Source organism: Megalobrama amblycephala, linkage group LG9, assembly GCF_018812025.1.
Source record: "Megalobrama amblycephala isolate DHTTF-2021 linkage group LG9, ASM1881202v1, whole genome shotgun sequence".
In the NCBI taxonomy this organism is placed as follows: domain Eukaryota; kingdom Metazoa; phylum Chordata; class Actinopteri; order Cypriniformes; family Xenocyprididae; genus Megalobrama; species Megalobrama amblycephala.
The window spans coordinates 6,245,947-6,266,765 of NC_063052.1; the positions used below are offsets into that span (position 1 = coordinate 6,245,947).

The 20,819-nt window shown below is 38.1% G+C and overlaps 1 protein-coding gene across 3 annotated transcripts in view; it reads right to left on the reverse strand.

Moving 5' to 3' along the window:
* The window catches only part of hpca (hippocalcin), a 44,036-nt gene that overhangs the window by 16,140 nt on the left and 7,077 nt on the right, over positions 1-20,819 (reverse strand). Inside the window, exon 1 of one of the 3 annotated variants that reach the window (XM_048201361.1) lies at positions 6,031-6,279. The exons of 1 other annotated variant lie outside the window; for it this stretch is intronic. The gene's annotated coding sequence lies outside the window, so the exon portion shown is untranslated. Of the gene's footprint in view, positions 1-1,227; positions 2,437-6,030; positions 6,280-20,819 lie in introns of those variants that run through there. One more of the 3 variants, XM_048201362.1, reaches the window with a different exon arrangement.

Here is a 20,819-nt window from a genome sequence, read left to right on the forward strand (position 1 = left end):
ATAACGCAAGTTACTTTTTCACATTTATTGACTGACAGCTCTCCTGTCCCCATGTTGAGAGAAATAAAGTGCAGAGGTGTTGTGTCCGCTGTGTGAACATGATGGTTATTGTAGTTCTAGACTAAATGTGTACATGCATTTACTCATTTCACTTGCACGAAAACATTCAGTATTCCTCAAAATGAATAAAAAACAGTGGAATCCTGTAATAATTAACTATATTAAACTACACAAATATACTTTATGTATTTAATCTCACTTTATTAACCAATGACCTTCAATGATCTAATTCAACCATACTAATAAGCAAAAATTACTTTAGATTAGATTTAGAAATAAGAGTGTTGAACTTCCTTTTCCTGTATCCTATTCTTCTTTAATCCAGAATGACAGCACAGCTGAAAGGTTTGTTTGAACTGCGCCCTCTACTGTACAGGCATAAATATGAATTTCTTTCCACTTTAGGCTTATTCATTTCACTTTTGGTGTGTCACTTTTTTTTGTTGTTATTAAAAAACAAGCAAGCCAGCCCAGCCCAGGTGAGAAAAAGTAATGCAAAAGTAATGTAATGCATTACTTTTCATAAAAAGTAACTAAGCAACGTAATTAGTTACTTTTTTAGGGAGTAACACAATATTGGAATGCATTTACTTTTAAAAGTAACTTTCCCCAACTCTGAATATTACAGCTGTTTTCTATTTTAACTTATTCCTGTGATGGCAAAACTAAATTTTCAGTATCATTACTCCAGTCTTCGGTGTCACATGATCCATCAGAAATCATTCTATTATGCTTATTTGCTGCTCAAGAAACATTTGTTATTATTATCAATGTTGAAAACAGTTGCGGTGATTAATATTTTTGTTGAAGCCATGATATATTTTTCAATTTCAGGTTCATATGAAATAGAAATAATAACATTATAAATGTCTTTACTTTATGAAATAATGTACAGCGATGAATCATTCAGAGTAATACCATGCAAGCGCATAAAGAAAGTAAATGGGATCATTTTTTGTTTTCATGTGGACTTTAAGCCTCCTGAGTTATGAATGAGCAACCTCTGAGCAATAAAATGTTCATCTGGAAAAGCCTGCAAACACAAAAGCGCACTAAAACACAAACTACAAACAAAGCTTATTTATGACATAGAACTGGGAAAAGAGCTCTTGAAAACCCCTGATGACAGCAAATACAAGAAAGTTGGATATGCCGAAGCACACTCACGCACACCCCCCCACGCAACCTCAAACAGAATTTCTTCTTTTCGTGTTCTATGCAGTTTCTCTTGTTCCTCCCTCTGGATGTTTGGGCTTAAGGGGTAATCCTCTCTATCTCCACAGTGTCCCACATGTGTTAGTGGTTGTTCTGACTGTTAAAATCCAGGACAGCCTTCCCACCCCATCCTGCAGACAGCTGTTCCTCTCTTCTATGTGGGTCAGCAACATCTGGACTGCTAATCCAGCTGTGGAGGGATGGATGAATGAAGAGGATGGTAATGCTGTGCTCTCTGGGAACAAGACAGAGGAAAAAATTCACCAAGAACTGCACTGTTTGTTTTGCGTTTACAAAATGCTGCATCCGCGCCACCAGGTGTCACTATAGTGCCAACTGCAGTATTGTTCAGCACAACATAAACAAAAAATTCTTTAAGCACAGTCATTAGTAGGCATGTTGGCACTGACAAGAAAGGCTTCATTTAAACAATCAGCGTATTTATTGCCTGTTTAAAACAGATTGCGGGCAGTTAGTGTACCGCATCCAAAAGTGCCACAACTGTTCAGTGAAATCGCCCCAGAGTTGTTGTTGTTGTTGTTGTGGTTGTGTGGGAAAGCCTGAGGGCTGAGGAGGCTGAATATCTGAAACACAAGAGCCTCATTAAAATCCCTGCCAGCAAGAGAGTGGAGAGTGAATGAGCCAGTGCACACCAGCGAAATAAAAGTGTAAGGCCGAGAGGAGAAAAGAGAAATGAAAGGAGGGAGTTAGAGTGCATCAGAGGAGGGCGGAACGAGCCAAAAGATGAATCTCACAACAAGAGTATCTTATTCCTGCATCTATAAAAAGGCAGAGGAAAGAGGATGACAGAATTGATTTTTCTCCCCGCTCCTGCGTTTCTATCTCTCATCCATTTATGAGAAACAGAGGTAATCAGAGAATCAATCTGACCCGACAAGCGACTTTTGATCTCTCTAAATCAGCCGCCATCTCTTTCTCTGCCTCTTCCTTTATAATCCGCCAGCTCTATCCCTTCCTTCATTTCGTTTGCTTAAGACCCTTTTAATTCCTCTAAAGTTTAATTCTAATTGCGCAACCTTTGCATGAACAATCTCCCTTTCATATTCTCTCCCTTTTCCCCCCAAACATCCAAAACCTATTGAGTTGTCTCTGTAGGCAGCATTTTAAGAAATCATAGGCACGCACCCAGCTGTTCAAAAAAACTAAAATAAAATAAAAAAGTTAGCATAATTAAGCTGCCTCTTAATATACCACCATTTTGGGATGCATCCCTTGTGGGAATAGCAATCCCATAATGCATTTTGTAAAGCTCTTAAAAAAAAAAAAAAAATCAAGGCTGTCAATTGATTAATAGTTTTAATCAAATTAATAACATGCTACAAACAACATTTCAATATTTGCAGAGAAAAGAGCCTCAGTGAAGATAAATTAAAAGACAATACATTATTAAAGATGATCAAAATCATTGTATAAATTATAAAGTAACTTTAGAAGTCTATATACTGTTTGTTTTATTTCCATGTCACTGCACATAAGTCTATTACTGGACCACAGTCCATTTTACAACTGAGTCTGTTCAAGGGGGACTTTTATATAGGCCTAACTGATCACATTAAATTAACATTAAAGGTGCCCTAGAACCAGTTTTTACAAGATGTAATATAAGTCTAAGGTGTCCCCTGAATGTGTCTGTGAAGTTTCAGCTCAAAATACCCCATAGAGTTTTTTTAATTAACTTTTTTAACTACCTATTTTGGGGCATCATTAACTATGCACCGATTCAGGCTGCGGCCCCTTTAAATCGTGCGCTCCCTGCCCCCTGAGCTCTCGACTATAATACAGTGCATTTACAAAGTTCACACAGCTAATATAACCCTCAAATGATCTTTACAAGATGTTCGTCATGCATGCGTCGGATCATATGAGTATAGTATTTATTTGGATGTTTACATTTGATTCTGAATGAGTTTGATAGTGCTTCGTGGCTAAAGCAAACATCACACACTGTTGGAGAGATTTATAAAGAATGAAGTTGTGTTTGTGTATTATACAGACTGCAAGTGTTTAAAAATGAAAATAGCGACGGCTCTCTTGTCTCCGTGAATACAGTAAGAAACGATGGTAACTTTAACCACATTTAACAGTACATTAGCAACATGCTAACAAAGATTTAGAAAGACAATTTACATATATCACTAAAAATATCATGTAATCATGGATCATGTCAGTTATTATCACTCCGTCTGCCATTTTTCGCTGTTGTCCTTGCTTGCTTACCTAGCCTGATGATTCAGCTGTGCACATCCAGATGTTCTGCCCTTGTCTAATGCCTTGAACATGGGCTGGCATATGCAAATATTGGGGGCATACATATTAATGATCCCAACTGTTACGTAACAGTCGGTGTTATGTTGAGATTCGCCTGTTCTTCTGAGGTCTGTTAAACAAATGAGATTTACACAAGAAGGAGGAAACAATGGTGTTTGAGACTCACTGTATGTCATTTCCATGTACTGAACTCTTGTTATTCAACTATGCCAAGGTAAATTCAATTTTTGATTCTAGGGCACCTTTAAATAACAGACCAAAGAAAAATAAATTTACGGATAAAGTAAGAGTAATGTTGATTATAAATATATTTTATTCAACACTGAAAAATATCAATTTAAAATAGTAAAATAGTAAAATATAATTTAAAAAATTGTCTATTTTAAAGGTGCAATGTGTACATTTTAGGAGAATCTATTGATAGAAATGCAATATAATGCACATAACTATGTTTTCAGTGGTGGCCGTTTCTATCTACATGCACCGCGGGTCCCCTTACATCGAATTCGTCATTTTGCGGTGCCATGTTTCTACAGTAGCCGTAAACTGACAAACTGCTCTACATAGTGTGTTTGCTTGACTAGCTACTCTCTGCTGTCTCAGACGATGACATTTTTGTCCTGTGTTGGCCACCGTAGCTTCTCTATATTGCAATTCGCAACCTCACCACTAGATTGTGCTAAAATTTACACACTGCACCTTTAAAACATTTGTGGATGATTTTTTTTCTCCAGACCAGTTAAATGCAAACCTAGCATCGTAGCCGATTCTAAATATTTCAATGCTGAGTGCCGACATAACCCAGAAAACAAATACTAACCCCTAACCCTAACTTACACCCTAACCTATAGCATTGGTAGCATATTCTGATAGATAGCATTAATGTTTGTCGCGATTGAATCCATCATGTTTCACGATTCAATCCATCAACTGAATCCATGAAGTGTTAACTTTTCTTGATAGGTAACTGCATCAAGTCGCCCAATGAAATCAGCTGTGGAGTGGGGTTTGTGCTTAACTTGTTTGGAAAAATAATCAAGCCTGTATTTATGCTTATAGAGTAGAGCACTGTTAGCTTAGCAACATGCTAATGCCAAAGTCTATTTGTGTGGCAAATATGCCTTTGTAGTGTTCCAAATCTGTCACTTATGAGGTTTTACAATGGATACTATGCTTTCTTAGAAGGCAGTTGCTTATATAGGCAGTAGACAATAAGGCAGCTCACTACATTTTGGAACGGAGCCATTTTCTCTTTTTTCCAGTCTTTTCCCCTTTCTGTGAGGTAGTGAGGAGAGAAATTACAACCTGTTTTTGCACCACATACACAAAATGATCCTTGTGCTGACATTTTGACAATATACAAGAACATCTCTCATGAGTCAGTCCACGAAGGACAGACCTTCTCCTTAAAACACTATGCTGAAATCCCCAATCCATCAAATTTTGAAGCTTACAGAGGCTAAAGGCTGCCTGCCAATCTCATTCCACAAGTGTACAGCAACACGGTAAATCACTGTATCTAAACGCAGATTTCAAATCACGGTTTAGCTGCTGAACAATCCTGTGATGTGACATCGGTGTCTGAAAAGATTTTAAAGCCATTTCTAAACGTTTCTAGGTTTGGTGTACAGCAGCAGTTGGTTCATCCAACTGTCAGGTATGGCTTTTAATAAAGACAGCAAGGGTCGAGCCCTGACCTGAATCAATGAATCTAATTCACATTACTCAAGAGAGAGAGAGGGGCTAGAGGACATAATAACAAGAACAGACAGAGAGAAAGAGTGAGAGAGAGAGAGAGCGAGAGGAAGATGGAGAAAGGACACTAATGAAGGAGGTAAAAATAAGAATGAGGCTGTGTCCTCGGTGAGTGAGGCCCCTTCAGTCAGCTCACGTTGTAGACGTCATTTGATATCGCTTGCCAACAGGGACTCCGGCTGGGTGTGGATAGAGAGATGCTTGGCCTTTTTACCATTTTTATTGATGGGACAGTAGAGAGAGGACAGGAAATTATGAGGAGAAGAGGGGAGAATGGTATCAGGAAATGACGCAAACCGCTGTTGTACCAAATCCAAGACTCTATCATAATTCCAGCCTCCTCGAATGGAAGATTCCATGGGCTGAAAGAATAGTTTTGAGTATTTGGTGTCTGAATGTTGCTTGTTACTGCTGTTTACTAAGCACTAGCAACCACCCACAACACCCTAGCAACAGTATAGAAACGCATTAACCCTCTCAGAAAAATTTGGAAACAGCTGGCAAGTGGAAACCACACAGAACACCCAAAGCAACTGTACAGCAATATACTAAAAATGACTTAGAACACCTTAGCAACAGCATAACAGTCCCCTACCAACCACCCAAAACATCCTTGCAACTCTACAGCAACTAGAGATGCACCGATTGATCGGCCAGGGATCGGAATCGGCCGATTTTCCTCATGATCGGCCGATCAGTCTCACTTCTTACCGATTCCGAGCCGATCTTTTTTGTTACCAGCGGCACAGGCAATAACGTCAAATGCGGGTTCCCGCTCGCTTCTCGGTGAAGTGACACACACCCGCGCGGGCGCCTCCTCTCTCTCTCTCTCTCGCCTCACTTGCTCCGGTTAAATAGTGCTTACTGCGCATAATTTTAGTCATTCCCACAGGTTTCGCGGTCACACCGAAAGCGCGCGCTCCACTGGTCTATAGACCTTATTTACCAGAGAAACATGCGCGCCGCCATCTTTAGAATATTGTCTTTGAACTTCCGTTTTTGCAGTAGCCCTGTATATTTCTATGGCATCACTGTTGAAGAATAATTAGCTGGTGAAGTGGATTTACCAGTTGTAGAGTTAATGAAAGTTATCATGAGCATTGTTATGTTTAAAGCAAATGTCTTAACAAATGTCAGTAGATCGGGAAGATTTTAAAACGAGCAGTTCATTTATAAATGTAATATCGCTGTGTAAATACAAACCGGAAGTCAAAAGACAACGAGCGCAACGCTGAAAAGGGGCGGAGCTACATAAGGTCTATATTAGTGAAGCGAACAAGCCATGCTCAGTCTCAAACAGAGATAGAAGTCAAACAAACTCACAAGTACCAAAATAAGCGCCTTCCTGCGCTCAAACTGTCAAATACATACACAAGTATGTCAAAACCAGCGGCACAGGCAATCTTGGCGAGTATACAGATGAACACTGTCAGTTTTGAATCGTTAAATAGCTAAGAAAGTGAACCCATGTCGTGGGTCCGTTGAACACCGTTCATAAACTCTTAAAGGGACAGCAGTCCAATATTCCTGCTGCTGTCTGTCATGTTAATCAAAGAACAAAAGACAAGGAAAATCTGTTTCAGCTCTTGACTGAATACGTTTTATAACTTTAATGGTAAGAATTGATCTGTATTAATATTTACAATAAAGACTACAGAAATTAAGGTAACCAATGTAAAATAATACTGAATGTGTCATTTTACATTTGATTACTTTAATTTCTGTAGTATTTCTTACCTGAATAGAAACCCAGTTAACCCAAAAAACTTAGTTTCATAGCTCTCTTTATTCTATTGCATTTATTTGAGCTGTTTATGAATACTTTAGCAACAGCTAAGCGACTAAAAAACATTTAGAGCATATTAGCAAGTTAGCAACAACATAGTAACGCTCTGGAAACCATACAGAACATCCTAGCGACTGTATGGCATCACACTAAAAACATTTAATACACCTTGGCAACAGCATAGCAACACTCTGGAAACCACACAGAACACCCTAGCAACTTAATAGCAACACAAGAAAAACACTCTGACAACCTTGGCAACAGCATAGCAGCTCCTTGGCAACCTCACAGAACACCCTAGCAACTTTTAGCAATGCACTAAAAACCACTCTGAAGACCTTGGCAGCAGCATAACTACTCCCTGGCAACTATGCAGAACACCCTAGCAACTGTACAGCAATATACTAAAAACTACTTAGAACACCTTAGCAACAGCATGTCAATGCCCTGGCAACCACCCAGAACATCCTTGCAACTGTACAGCAACACACTAAAAAACACTCAGAATACTTTAGCAACAGATTAGCAACTAAAAACCATTTAGAACATATTAGCAACAACATAGTAACGCCCTGGAAGCCATGCAGAACATCCTAGCAACTGTATAGCATCACACTAAAAACACTCTGATGACCTTGGCAACACCATAGCAACTCCCTGGCAACCACACAGAACACCCTAGCAAATATATATTGCAACTAACTAAAACCACTCGGAACACCTTAGCACAGCAACACCTTGGCAACAACCCAGAACACCCTAGGATTATAGTGACTCATTTTGCATTGCCAAGCATCACTCCCATTTTCTTAAAAAAACAAAATACAAATTAAATTATATATCACATCATACAACCAAAACAATCAAATTCAACAAACTTTGTGTGTTTAAGTTAGCTCATGGTTTGCAAGCTAACCACAAGACAACCACTCTAACACTAGCACTGTTTTTAATCATGACTATTAATGGGGGTCACACAGGAATCACACACTTATCACTCAGTCTGATTACAGTAGGGTCATGTGATGGCATGAGCATTAGAGATATGACTCTGAGAGAGTGAGAGAGAGAGAGAGAAAAGAGATTATATGCAAGAAAAATATGGCATCAGCAGACAGATGGACACACACGCTATGAGTATCTCCCCCAGCGTATGACCTACACCTCCATTAACAAGCTTTCTGACACATCGGTGGTAGTGTGCGGTTATTACACTATCCCTTCTCAACCCATACAGAAACAACACATAAAGAAAGTCTCATCATTCACGCAAGCATACTATAGGCAGATCACTTGATCATAATAAACAAAAGAGACTAGGACCTGCTCTGAGCGTGTAAGCCTGATAATCAGAGACCGGATGACCTCTGTGACCTGTGCGTGAGTGCATGTGTATGTGTACACACGTGCATATGTGTGTGTTGTATTCATAAGCTGGGTAGTGTTGCAGATGGTGCTGAAAGAGAATAACTGCTCATCTGTCGTTTATTGTTTCAAGAACAATAATTTGTTTAGACAGCGGCTGCAGAAGGAATTCAGTCCATTCTATACAATGACTGAGGGTTATTCTGTTCAACAAAAGACGATATTGACTAGCTTTTAATGAGATGACTAAGTTGTGTGTGAACATATACAGAATACAAGCCTTTTTCACTTGCTTAGCTTGTCAATATGTTATGTGGGTGGGAGTTACTACACAGTTGCTAAGGTGTTCTCGCATTTTTATGCATTTTCTAGGGTATTTTGCGTGCTAGGTGCAGTTCCGCATGATTTTGGGGGGAAAAATTAAATTGCGAAAAAAAAGTTTAAGTTGCGAATGCAATTTAAAATGCTATTAAAAAAAAAAAAAACCTCCAGGTTGCTGTGCTTGTTTGTAGGGTTACACAATTTGGCAAATATTTTTTTGGGGGGATTATATATCAATATGACTATAAAATAATAATAATTGTAATAATAATAAAATAATAATGTGTCCTATTATTATTATTAAATGAAAATAATAAAATAAAAAATTCCACTATTGTAGTATTTTACTGTAAAATAAAAAAAAATGTGTATTTAAGAAAAATATAATAATAATAATTTTGCTTTACACTACAGTACAACTGTAAAATTACAACAGCAACAAAAGAAAACTATGGCTGTCTAAGTTTCTTCATTTTCCACCAAGCTTTTATTTTGGCGGAAAACTAAAGGAAACCGTAAAGCTTGTCTTTTGTTGAAAACAATGACAACGTTGTACAAACATGGAAAAGTTTTTCCTTTTGCGTTTTTCGCGTACAGACAACCATGTTGTCAAAACGCTGTATTAGGGGCCGTTCACACAGAACATGTTTTTCCATTCCAATGCGCTACTTTTCCATTGTTTTTCTATGTAAACACACACTAGCGGGCCGTTGCGCTCGCATCTTGCGTCTTTTGCAGCATCTTGCGCTTTAAAATGGCACTCAAGTTAAAATCAGTTCAACATTTAAAAAAGCGAGACCTTGCATTTTTTCCCCATTCCACTGTCCACGTCTCGCATTTTTCAAAGCAAAAAAAGCATTCTGTGTGAACGAGCCCTTATACACTTTTGCCGCTTTTCCACTGCGTGGTACAACTCGGCTCGCGCAAACAAACGATACTGTGGTGGCTGCTACTGACTATTTAAATCTAGTGTATTTGGTGCCTCGTGTTTCAAATCCAATGATGCTGATAGTGACGATTCTCTCTGACCAATCAGTGATCTGCAGTGTTTACACGTCACATTTAGTATCAGAATGGCACGCTCGGAACCTCCACTGAGGTGGTATTATTTAAGCGTGCCGTACTGAACCATACCATGCAGCGGAAAACCATTTGTACCATTACCATTTGTAAAGAAACACTACAGGCCTATAGAGTTAACACGTAATACGTATGCGCATGACATCACCATTTTCATGAATTCACGTTTTTGTAGTTTACACAAAGACAATAACGGTATAATTTCCAAAAACTTGCACTTTAAACCCGTTTAGTGCATTCGGTTTTATTTCGATTAATCGTGCACCTTGAATAGTGGTTACTACAGTAGGGTGTTCTGGGTGGTTACTAGGTGATTTCTTACAGGTCCAAGTCAAAAGAGCGCAGTGATGAATGTCTATGAATGTCAGAATTTTTAATGCGTAAAAAAACAGTATGAAAATATGTGCAATAGTGATGCTTGCATTAATAAGTACCACTAAATTGTGAAGGGAAAAACGCTCACAGTTGTAAACACCTACAGTTATCAAGTTGTTTGGCCTGAGCCAGATGACATTGAAATGAAGTGGTACATCAAGGTCAACCCCGAGCACGCCTCCTTAGAGGAACTCAGGCTTTTAGAAGCACTTATGGTTACAGTATGTGGGTCACACAGAAAGGGACCAGCAGCCTTCATCCATATTGGCACAGCATCAGAGCACAAAAGGACAGAAAAGAGCCATGACAGAAGGACACACGCACAAAAGCACACGAAAACCATTTCACATTCCGCTTTAAATGAGCTAAGTGCTGCTTTGATTATTTGTAGCAGTATAACTTACAAATGTAACTGAGATCTGACATATGAAATAAAGATCTGAATATATAAAACGTTTAGACTGAGTGTTAACTAAAGCATTTCACAAACAAGGAACAGATCATGACTGAAAGAAAATAGACAGCCACCTATTGGAAAGGAATGCTGTTTATATTCAGCTGTATACTCATGCTCACTATCAGTTTAATTCATTGCACTGGTACTGGCATCAAATGGCATCCAGTTTAGTGAACTGAAAGTAGTGACGCACAATATATCGGTACCATAATAATGGATGATCACAGCAATAGCAAACCACAATGAATGCACAGTGAATGAAAGCAGATCTTGGCCCCCATTGACTACCATAGTAGGGAAAAAATACTATGGTAGTCAATGGGGGGCGAGATCTGCTTGGTTACAAACATTCTTCCAAATATCTTCCTTTGTGTTCAGCAGAACAAAGAAATTCATGCAGGTAAGGAAAAACTTGAGGGTTAGTAAATGATGACAGAATTTTCATTTTTGGGTGAACTATCCCATTTGCAAACCAGTAAGTGGATTTCTCAAAACAATTCATACAAACAGCACCACACAATGGATTACCTGCTATAGTCTGTATCTTGCTCAAAATTCTTAGTTCATCTCTCAAAAGTAAGTATTTATGTCAGTAAATATATCAGAATGACCAACATGTCCTACAACCAATACGCCCATATAGGTCGTTTGTCACTTCTCTGAAATGCGACCCATAGAAGCATTTACTAAAGTTGCGTCCCTATCGACAACAGGACACTTTCGTTTTAATGCATTTCAGTTTCGCGTAGCTCAATTGGTGGAGCATTGTAATATACAACAATATGCAATCATGTGATTATGCAATTGTGGGTTTGATCCTAGGGGATGCATGTGGTCATAAAGTGTATATGCACTATAAATCACTAAGGGTAGGTTTAGGGTTAGGGTAGGTGTAGTCGTTAATAAAAATAAAAAAAAAGAGTTTTGCTAAATGGAAATAGGACAAATGGCGAGTAAGGGACCATGTAAAAAGTCCACACATTGCATATAAATGAACACGCATTTTGATTGGTTACGCCGGTCATACGACATTTTTATGACGACAGATGTAACACGACACTGTCGTTATTTTTACGTCAGCAAGAGGGCGCATGACTTTAAAACATAAATATAGTTCGTAATAAGGTACTTGAAAAAACGACCTACAGGGTCGTTTTTTTGGAGGAGGACAGTCTCGAATGACAAGTCCTTGTGTCATTGTTCACGAACAAGATAGTCAGAATGTTTAGTCATGTTGTCAATATAACAATGTACTCTATCAGAATTTAGATGTAAATTATGGCTACGATTTTGATGACAATAACTGATGATGCATGAGATGCACTTTATCTGTATGGCATATATAAATTTCAACGGTACAAATTGACACATTACTCTATGTGGGATATTGATGGCAAAAGACTGGACAGGCTGTGCAAAGTTAGACAGACGTCAGTCACCGAGCACCACAAACAAAACAGCAGCCACCTTTTACAGTTCCTCCTGTGCTAAAACAATAAGCTTATGCTGCATTCGTGCCATAACTACTGTAATTTGAAAGAGACGGAAACCTGGAGCGGTTTGTGAATCAAATTTATGAATTTCAATGGCAACACTATCAACGCCGAAATGAATCTTAAAGAGCTCAGTGTTTTTTAAGTTGTTTATATTCATTATTATTGCAATGCTATGTGCTTTGAGACATGAAGTAGTTTAACGCCGTCTCTCATGACGCTTTTGTTTGCTCCCTGCTGTACACGTTCATGTGTTTTGAAGGAGGCGTGGCTTTGAAGATGCTCTGAAAGGAGGATGGGATCTTATGCTTTCAAAGCTAGCTCGCTATTGCTAGCCTCTCTGAAATTGCCTACCCTACCTTTAATGACTTATGCAATGAACTAATACTTAGATATTTTGAGGGGTAAGACTATTTAACAGAGAACCAGTATAATACATTATAATAATGTACATAATCAATTGCATGAATGTACCAAAACATTTGCAACTTGTTCAAAAGAATGAGAAATTGATGTTATGATGTGCACAAGTGACTAGATGATGTGGAGGTTGAACAAGCAGCTTTTTGAATTTCGGTTGTGATCTGAGAAATATACCAAAGTGACAGAAAAACGGTGTGTCAGAGTGTCTCTAAATGAAAGTCTTTTAAAGTAAAGTATTTCTCAAAACAAACATCAACCTTTTTGAATTCACTTAAATACCTTTCATGCCGCAAGCAAAAGCCCAGATGGAAAAGCAGTGTTTAAAGGCTATTTAATGCATTCAGTTTCAAAAAATTCAAGAGCATTGAGATGTTCACATTCATGAAAAATTCATTCTCAGGGACTAATCAAGATTCGCCTGCTTAGAGTTTCTCATTATAGATGTGGAATTCAATAGATAACAACAGGATCCCCTAAGAGCTTGTTGACCTGAGTCTTTAGCTTTATTACCTGTCACCTTATTGATGTGTACTTGGCAGTAGGTTTTACATCGCAATATAGAGCTTTATATGGAGTCTGCAAGTGCCAGTACCAATCCTCTATTCATCTGCCACACTCAGGCCAAAACATAATTCATTTCGTTATGTTGAGTCCCAGACTGACTTTCCTGTACAGTCTGTAAAGATAGCACACACACAAATACACACATGCAACACTGCAACGGTGCTCATAAAAGTCAGCTTATCTACTTCCGCTGAAACACTGTTCAGAAATACTGCACAGATGAACAACCCCTTGACCTGAAATCTCTTTAAATGCAGATAAGATGTGCATTTGCTGACAGCCGGAAAGTAAACGTTGATCCATTTGAATGAAAGAAATGCTCTTAGACAGAAGCCACTAGTGCTGAGAGAGAACCACACCTATATGGTGCAGTTTTGGACCATGACCACAGTTGACTTACAGCCCCTCAGGATCCCTTCTCAAAGTGGAATTGATGTGCAAGGGAGTGGGAAACTACATAGAGGTTTAGCATTTGTCTAATCACCCCTCAGGCAGTGACTTAAATAGAATGAGTATGTATTAGATTTCGTGCCATTGTTTTCCCAAAGGGTATAGAGTGGTGATATCTCTTACAGAGTGCCCAAAAGCAACAAATGAATGATGGCTAAATTATCGACAAAGGCACTGAAAGTAACCTAAGGGCATATTTAAGCTATTGAGATGTTAAAACTGCAGTGAACGTGGAAGGAAAAAATATTGCCATGATAAAGACACTTAAAGAGAGTTTACTGTAAAAAAAAACTGTCTCTAAATTATTATTATTATTTTACTGATACGTTTCACCATCGAAGCAATACTTAAAACGTGATTCATTTCAAGATAGACTGAGAGTAATAGTGAGTTAGGCCCTATTTACACCTGGTATTAAAGGTGCCCATTAGCAACATGCTAACGAAACATTTAGAAAGACAATTTACAAATATCACTGAAAATATCATGATATCATGGATCATGTCAGTTATTATTGCTCCATCTGCCATTTTTCGCTGTTGTTCTTGCTTGCTTACCTAGTCTGTTGATTCACCTGTGCACAGATCCAGACGTTACTGGCTGCACTTGTCTAATGCTTTTCATAATGTTGGGAACATGGGCTGGCATATGCAAACATTGGGGCGTACACCCCGACTGTTACGTAACAGTCGGTGTTATGTTGAGATTCGCCTGTTCTTCTGAGGTCTTTTAAACAAATGAGATTTATATAAGAAGGAGGAAACACTGGAGTTTGAGACTCACTGTATGTCATTTACATGTACTGAACTCTTGTTATTTAACTATGCCAAGATAAATTCAATTTTTCATTCGAGGGCACCTTTAAGATACGTTTTGGTTGATCGGATCACAAGTAGACAACTTTTTGTCCACTTTCAACCACTTCCGTCCTGATTTCTTTGAGGTTTATGGGCGAGTAAATGTATGGACTTTTCAGATCTTTCAATCTAGTGGATGAAATAAGTTCAAGCAATTTACATATGAAGGCGAAACGAGTCCAGAAAATTCTGCTGTTCTGACAGTCGCAAGACCACGTCGGACACTGTGAGTGAGTGTTAGAAATCAGGAATGGTGAGAGAACATTGTGCTTGGTACATTTTTCGTCTTCAAACCAAACTTAGGTCTTCAGCCGACAAAGTTTAAATCTGGCTAGCATGCTTCCCACAATTTTTAGGTATTAGGTCAGTAGGCCTTTTCTACACTACAAAAGCAATCCGATCAAATGCATTTTCGAACTACCTCTGGAAGTGGTCAAAAGTGGACAAGGTCAAAAGGTTTTAGACCTCATTTACACCTATATTTAGCGTCGTCCACTTGTGATCGGATTGACGAAAATGTATCTTAATACTTAGTGTAAACAGGGCCTTAGATGTTGATACAGTAACAAATATGACTGATTCAGTGTGTTCAGTATATATGATTCAGTATTCAGTAAATGATTCGTCAGACTGATTCAAACTAAGTTAGTGAGTATTTTTGAATGATTCATTAAAAGAACTTGATTATAAGAGTCATTTGCGATTGTCTGGTTTTGCTCGTCACGGAAGACATTTCCTTGTTGTTAATTTACATTGCATCAAATTTTTTTCTCAATTTAGACTACAATCTCACAACTCATAACTAAAATATTTCTTTTTACGATTCCTACGCAGCTGACATACAGTATTTCAAGGCCGCCAATAGAGACCTTTCCACAACTTGTTCACACTTTTCACAATCCAATCAATTCCCAATGTATTAAATCAACTCTCACTCAATATTTTTTATTACAGTATATCCCATTCCACTCAGAAAGGTCAGATGACATAAGTAAAATGGCTTGTGAATGTCATTTCATCTTGACTTTAAAAAGAAATACTTTAGTGTAACCAGCTGTACTGTGCAATTTAATAACTTTCAGCCATTTGAAATGCCACTTTACTCTAATCAACTTATAATATAAAATTCCAGGGAATTTGGACAAGATTACAGAGACATAAAAGAATTGGAGGGGGGGAGTACAGCACAGTTACCCTAGTTTAACCTCCATGTGCATTTTATGCCAACATAACATCAACACAGAGATATGTCAACTGGATAATCTCCCAGCTGTACAAGCACAGATTCATTCAGATAACACCTTACTCTGCACAGCCTGCTTACACAAACGCACACAGAAGGTCTAGTATTCTGTTATCGTTGATGGATTAAAAATACATGGCAATGCTTATCAAAATATTGCAATTAGCACACTTTAGATTTACCCCAGAGTGTTACTTCAGAACCTCTGCAAAACCACTGATGTTTAACAAATTCATTAATTTCTGCCTCAAATGTCCACCTGCTTGACGTTGCTGAGGGATCAGTTTCTAAGTTCCAACTGCCAGATTCGGTGGTGGTCTCCTGCCAACCAGTACAGCACTGGCTGACTGTTCAGCCGGGAAAAGACACAAACACATAAATCACCTCACAGGGCTGTGGAGCCGCCTGCTGCTGCCCATTCCTGATATCTACAGTGTCTCCTCAAACTGTGCCTGAAGGTCATTAGTCACGATCAGGGTAGAGAAGCAGACAGGGGCACTCAGGGCACAGTTTCTCTAAAAACAGCAGCCATGTTTTTAAGGTTTTGGGTTATGGTTCCTGTTCTGCAGTCTGCATATTAGCTCAGGAGAAGCTGAATTATGGAGGTGACGTAATTAGAATGTAACTTTTGCTTCGGATTTCCCATTTTTCCCCTGGGACATGCAGTGCAATGGAGTGAAGCAGAAGCAGCGTATCATTCATCCCTCCGGAGTTACCTGTTGCGTGAGTCCTTCTGCAGCTGTAAATCCCACTGACTGGGATTTGGTCATCAGCTCTCAGTGTACTAGCTTGAGGAACACAAAAGCTTTTCGCAGAGAGTCTGATCTTATTAGTGAAGGAGGTGATCAGGGTTGTGAGCAATTCAGTATTCAAAGATATCATACCGTCAATATCGGAAGACACATCAAGTCTTGTACATCCAATATTAAAGGCACAATATGTAAGATTTTTTATTAAAATATCCAAAAACCACTAGAACAGTGTTTCCAACAATGTTTAAATCCAGAGAAATCAGCAATTGTATCCAGAACACGGACCATGTCATTGCATCGCCTGTCAATGACGTCATATGCGTGCTACATTCAATTTCCAGTTTTACTAATATCGATCTAGATTACTGCAAAGTGCAACAAGTCCTTCATAGCAGCTTCAGAACGAACGCACAGAGTAACATTATAACTTTCAACACACTCAAATGTATTTAGTATGATTGTTTTAACCATGTAAAATATAATAGCACATAAAAGCATAATAAAAGCTTCAGTGAACTCGAGATCCGTGTGCATCTTAGGTGTCTTTCATTAGCATTCGCTCTAGCAGCCTTGTCTCGATACCACGGCTCTTGACCCATCCTGCTTCATACCACCATAACGTTAGTAAAACTGTAATATAGATTAGCTCATCCATGAACATGAAGTCCCTCGGATTCCTTTCCATCGGCGTGGAGCTGAAGAGAACAGCGCCCATATTTCACACGCTCATTCACGGTGTCACAAGCTACGCCTTTGTTTTGAATAAGCGACCTCTAGTGGTGAAAAATTACATATTGTGCCTTTAAAAACAATATAAACACAGCTTAATTTCAATCCTTGAGAAAAAGAAGTGTGAACTGAATGTAATGGTTTCAGTACGGAAACTTAATTGCATGTTATTTACAATTCAATGAAAATATATTATTGTTTAAAGCTGCAGTCCGCAACTTTTTTTGGTTAAAAATTATCCAAAATCAACTTTTGAACAAGTACATAACCAGCCAGTGTTCAAAACTATCTAATTATCTTGTCTTGATTCACAACAGTAAGCTTGTAATAATGTTTTATAATAAGAGCGACATGGCGGATTTCCGCGGGAAATTTGAGAATGCAGCAGTTCGTCTGTGCGTCATTACGTCACGTCTGTAAACAGAAAGGAAGGAGTCCCGTCGAGGCTAGTCAGTTATATCATGTGAGGATGCTGCCGGTAGCGGCACATTTATAGCCTTTTCTCACAGCAGCTGAAATAATTAAACTAATAAGTTTGATGGCGGATTGTAATCCAGAAAGATCCAAATGACAATCATCAGTGACAGCTGGAGATTCAGCCGTAGTCAAAAAGCAAAAGACTTTGGACTGTTGAGTGGCTACAGAGATTGAAATCTACAGGTAAAGCTAATACACACTAAATACACAGTCACGCAATGCTGATGTTGTTAACAATAACAATTTGAGAACAATATAACAGTAATAATAATTTGCACGGTTTGGCATGATCCGAGCTAAGCGATCGTTAGATTTAATCACCATTGGCAGCGCGATTTATTGTAGGCCTAATGCTTTTTTCCTCAGTTGGTCAAAACAAAAGTGGCAGACATGTTACTTACTTGTTCAGATGACATTTTCCGGTGAAAATTCTTATATTGGTCATACTTTCAAGACGTAGAATCTGTGATTCTGAAGTACAGTATCCACACCGGTGCGGTGACTGACAGCAAACATTAGATTCATCTGCGCTGACGAGCTGTGCCGAGGCACAACGCACGTACAGATAACTGTTCCGCATATGACTGCAATCGCATGTTTCAAACAGAGATGGCAACAAAGAGGAAAAATTGCGGACAGCAGCTTTAAATTTATATTAATTGCAATTAGTTTAAACTTAGAGTGCTTTTTGACCCTCTTAAGCTCTATAACCTCTATTGTAGTAGAAATATGGTTAAAGTGTACTGCCAAATGTACTGAGGAGCATTTATGGTAACTATTACAATCTATCACAAAGTTCACTTTTTAAAATAGTCGTAAAAGTGTACTCTGATGTTTTATTTCATTAATGTTATTTTTTTCTGCAAGTACCTTTTTTTTTTTTTTTTTTAATATGCTTTTAGGATTTGTAGTACACTACATGTGCACTTTCAATGCAATTAAGCGCACTTCTTTTTAACAAGGGAAGAGCAAAACATTAGTTATGCAAGAATAAATAAACCTTGATCAGAATCCCAACACAAATTGGGGAGGGATTTAAAGTGAAGGAGTTTATCTGCGATAATAACCGGCTGACCATACGTTATCCCAGTTATTACGTGGCTACATACCAAAAAAAAAAAAAAACATACATGGATATGAAATATGAATTTTGTTGTTTTTTTATTATTATGTAGGAAGAAATAGAGGAAACTGGTTGCCTGGGACAACAGTGGTACATTTTTTTGTTCTTGCACCGCTTTAGTAAGCTCAGAAGTTAATCGGTTATCCCGGAGGCAAAAGAAAAAGGTTAAAAACTCAGGCTTCCTGCAGTGCAGACAATCACATAAAACCACCAACACTGACTGGAACATCTCTGTGCTCTACGGCTCAGCCTGCAGTCACTTGTCTGAGCTTGTGAATTCTGCTAACCTGGTTTCTGGTGGTCTTCAGGCACTTATCAACTAGACTTACAAATCACATCTGTTCTTCCGACTGACGCTTGTTCCAATTGCCATATTGTGCCAGATTACTGACATGTTCCTTAAGCCTCCATTACCAACATTTCAGAATCCACTAATGAGGAATGAGAAAGCAGACACTGGAGAGAGCATAAGCAGAAGAGCACCAGCTGTAGTCTCTATGTCTACGGCTAAATTATATCAGGGTCTTTATGCCATATTTTCAATTCAATTCAATTCTTATTTAAACTATATTTAACTCCTTTGACAAAACAAATCATTAAAAAGAAACCATATATAGAATAGCACCTTAAAATCCACATGCAGAAAAACTTACAGCTGTTACAATAGCAAGGGAAAACTCCCTAAGATGTTTAGTTAAGAAACCTTGGGAGGAACCAAGACTCAGCTGGGGAGTCCACCTCCTCAGGCTGGCACGTTTAAATGAACAAGCTTGTAGTTGATCTTTATGGAGCTTTATTTAGCTTTGTTTTGAGGAAGTTCCTTTTGGATAGAATTCATAAAGGCCCTTAGTCCAGTGTCATACTGCATTAACTTTAACTTGAGATGCTGAAAGAGTGTAAACAATTTGTATGTTGTGTTACTTGTCGATATTTTTTATTAAGTTAGCATTTTCAGTTAAACGTACATAAAATATTAAATATTGATCATTTTGAATATAAAATTACGAATATTTGTGTAGAAATGTATACACCAATTTATCATCCAAATCAATAATCAGATGAGATTTTTCATCTCGCCTTTTGTCAATTCCAAATCTTTTAAATTTTTCATTTATTTTGTCAATTATTATGACAATAATTATTATATTTCATCATTTGCATTCATTAAACTATATAATTTTGATATCTAGTAGTTATTCAGATATCTAGCAGTTGGTTATAGATTATCGGCCACAAACTGATCTAGTGACAGCCTCTTTAAAAAAAAAAAGTATAGTCCATTGGTATTTTCAAACATTCACAGTGAATTATAAATAGAAATGTGTAATATTACATTCAAATGTATTAACTGAACTTAATTAACAGCAATTGATAACGCTGAAAGATATCTTATTTGCTATCAATTAACTATGCTACTTTCATCAGTCATATTGGTATCAGCCAAAAACTCAGGCAACCATAATAGCTACAATAGATTTCCAAGTATCACCCATTGAATAATAAATATCTGTAGGCCTTTATCAAAAAATAAATCCTCTTCACATTCACAGTAACAGAGATATGAGGCCTCAATTTGTTCTGAGATTTTTTTTTGTCATGCCACAGAGTACAATGGATTTTGTGGAAGATTCCATTATTGGAAGCAGAATGTAGCGCAGCTCATTGCCATTTTTAACACTACACACTGAAATGTGTCAGACTCAGAGGACACCCTCCATCCCTCATCGTAATTATTCTCACCACACCTTAATTGCCCAGGGCACCATAGTATTCAGGTCAAGGAGAAATGATCTCTCACTTCGTAGGTCTCCAACGATGAACAAAACAGGCTTCAAAGTGGCCAGATACAGCCAGATCTTCAAAATGCTGACCCTAATGGATGTCCAGACATTAGCCCAGTATGCCAAGCTCAGCATGTCTCATGACAGGACAGCAAGACAAGTAACTCTTTCTTATCACACCTGAGATTTGGAACTCTGCGAACTCATGGTTGAGAAACGATACA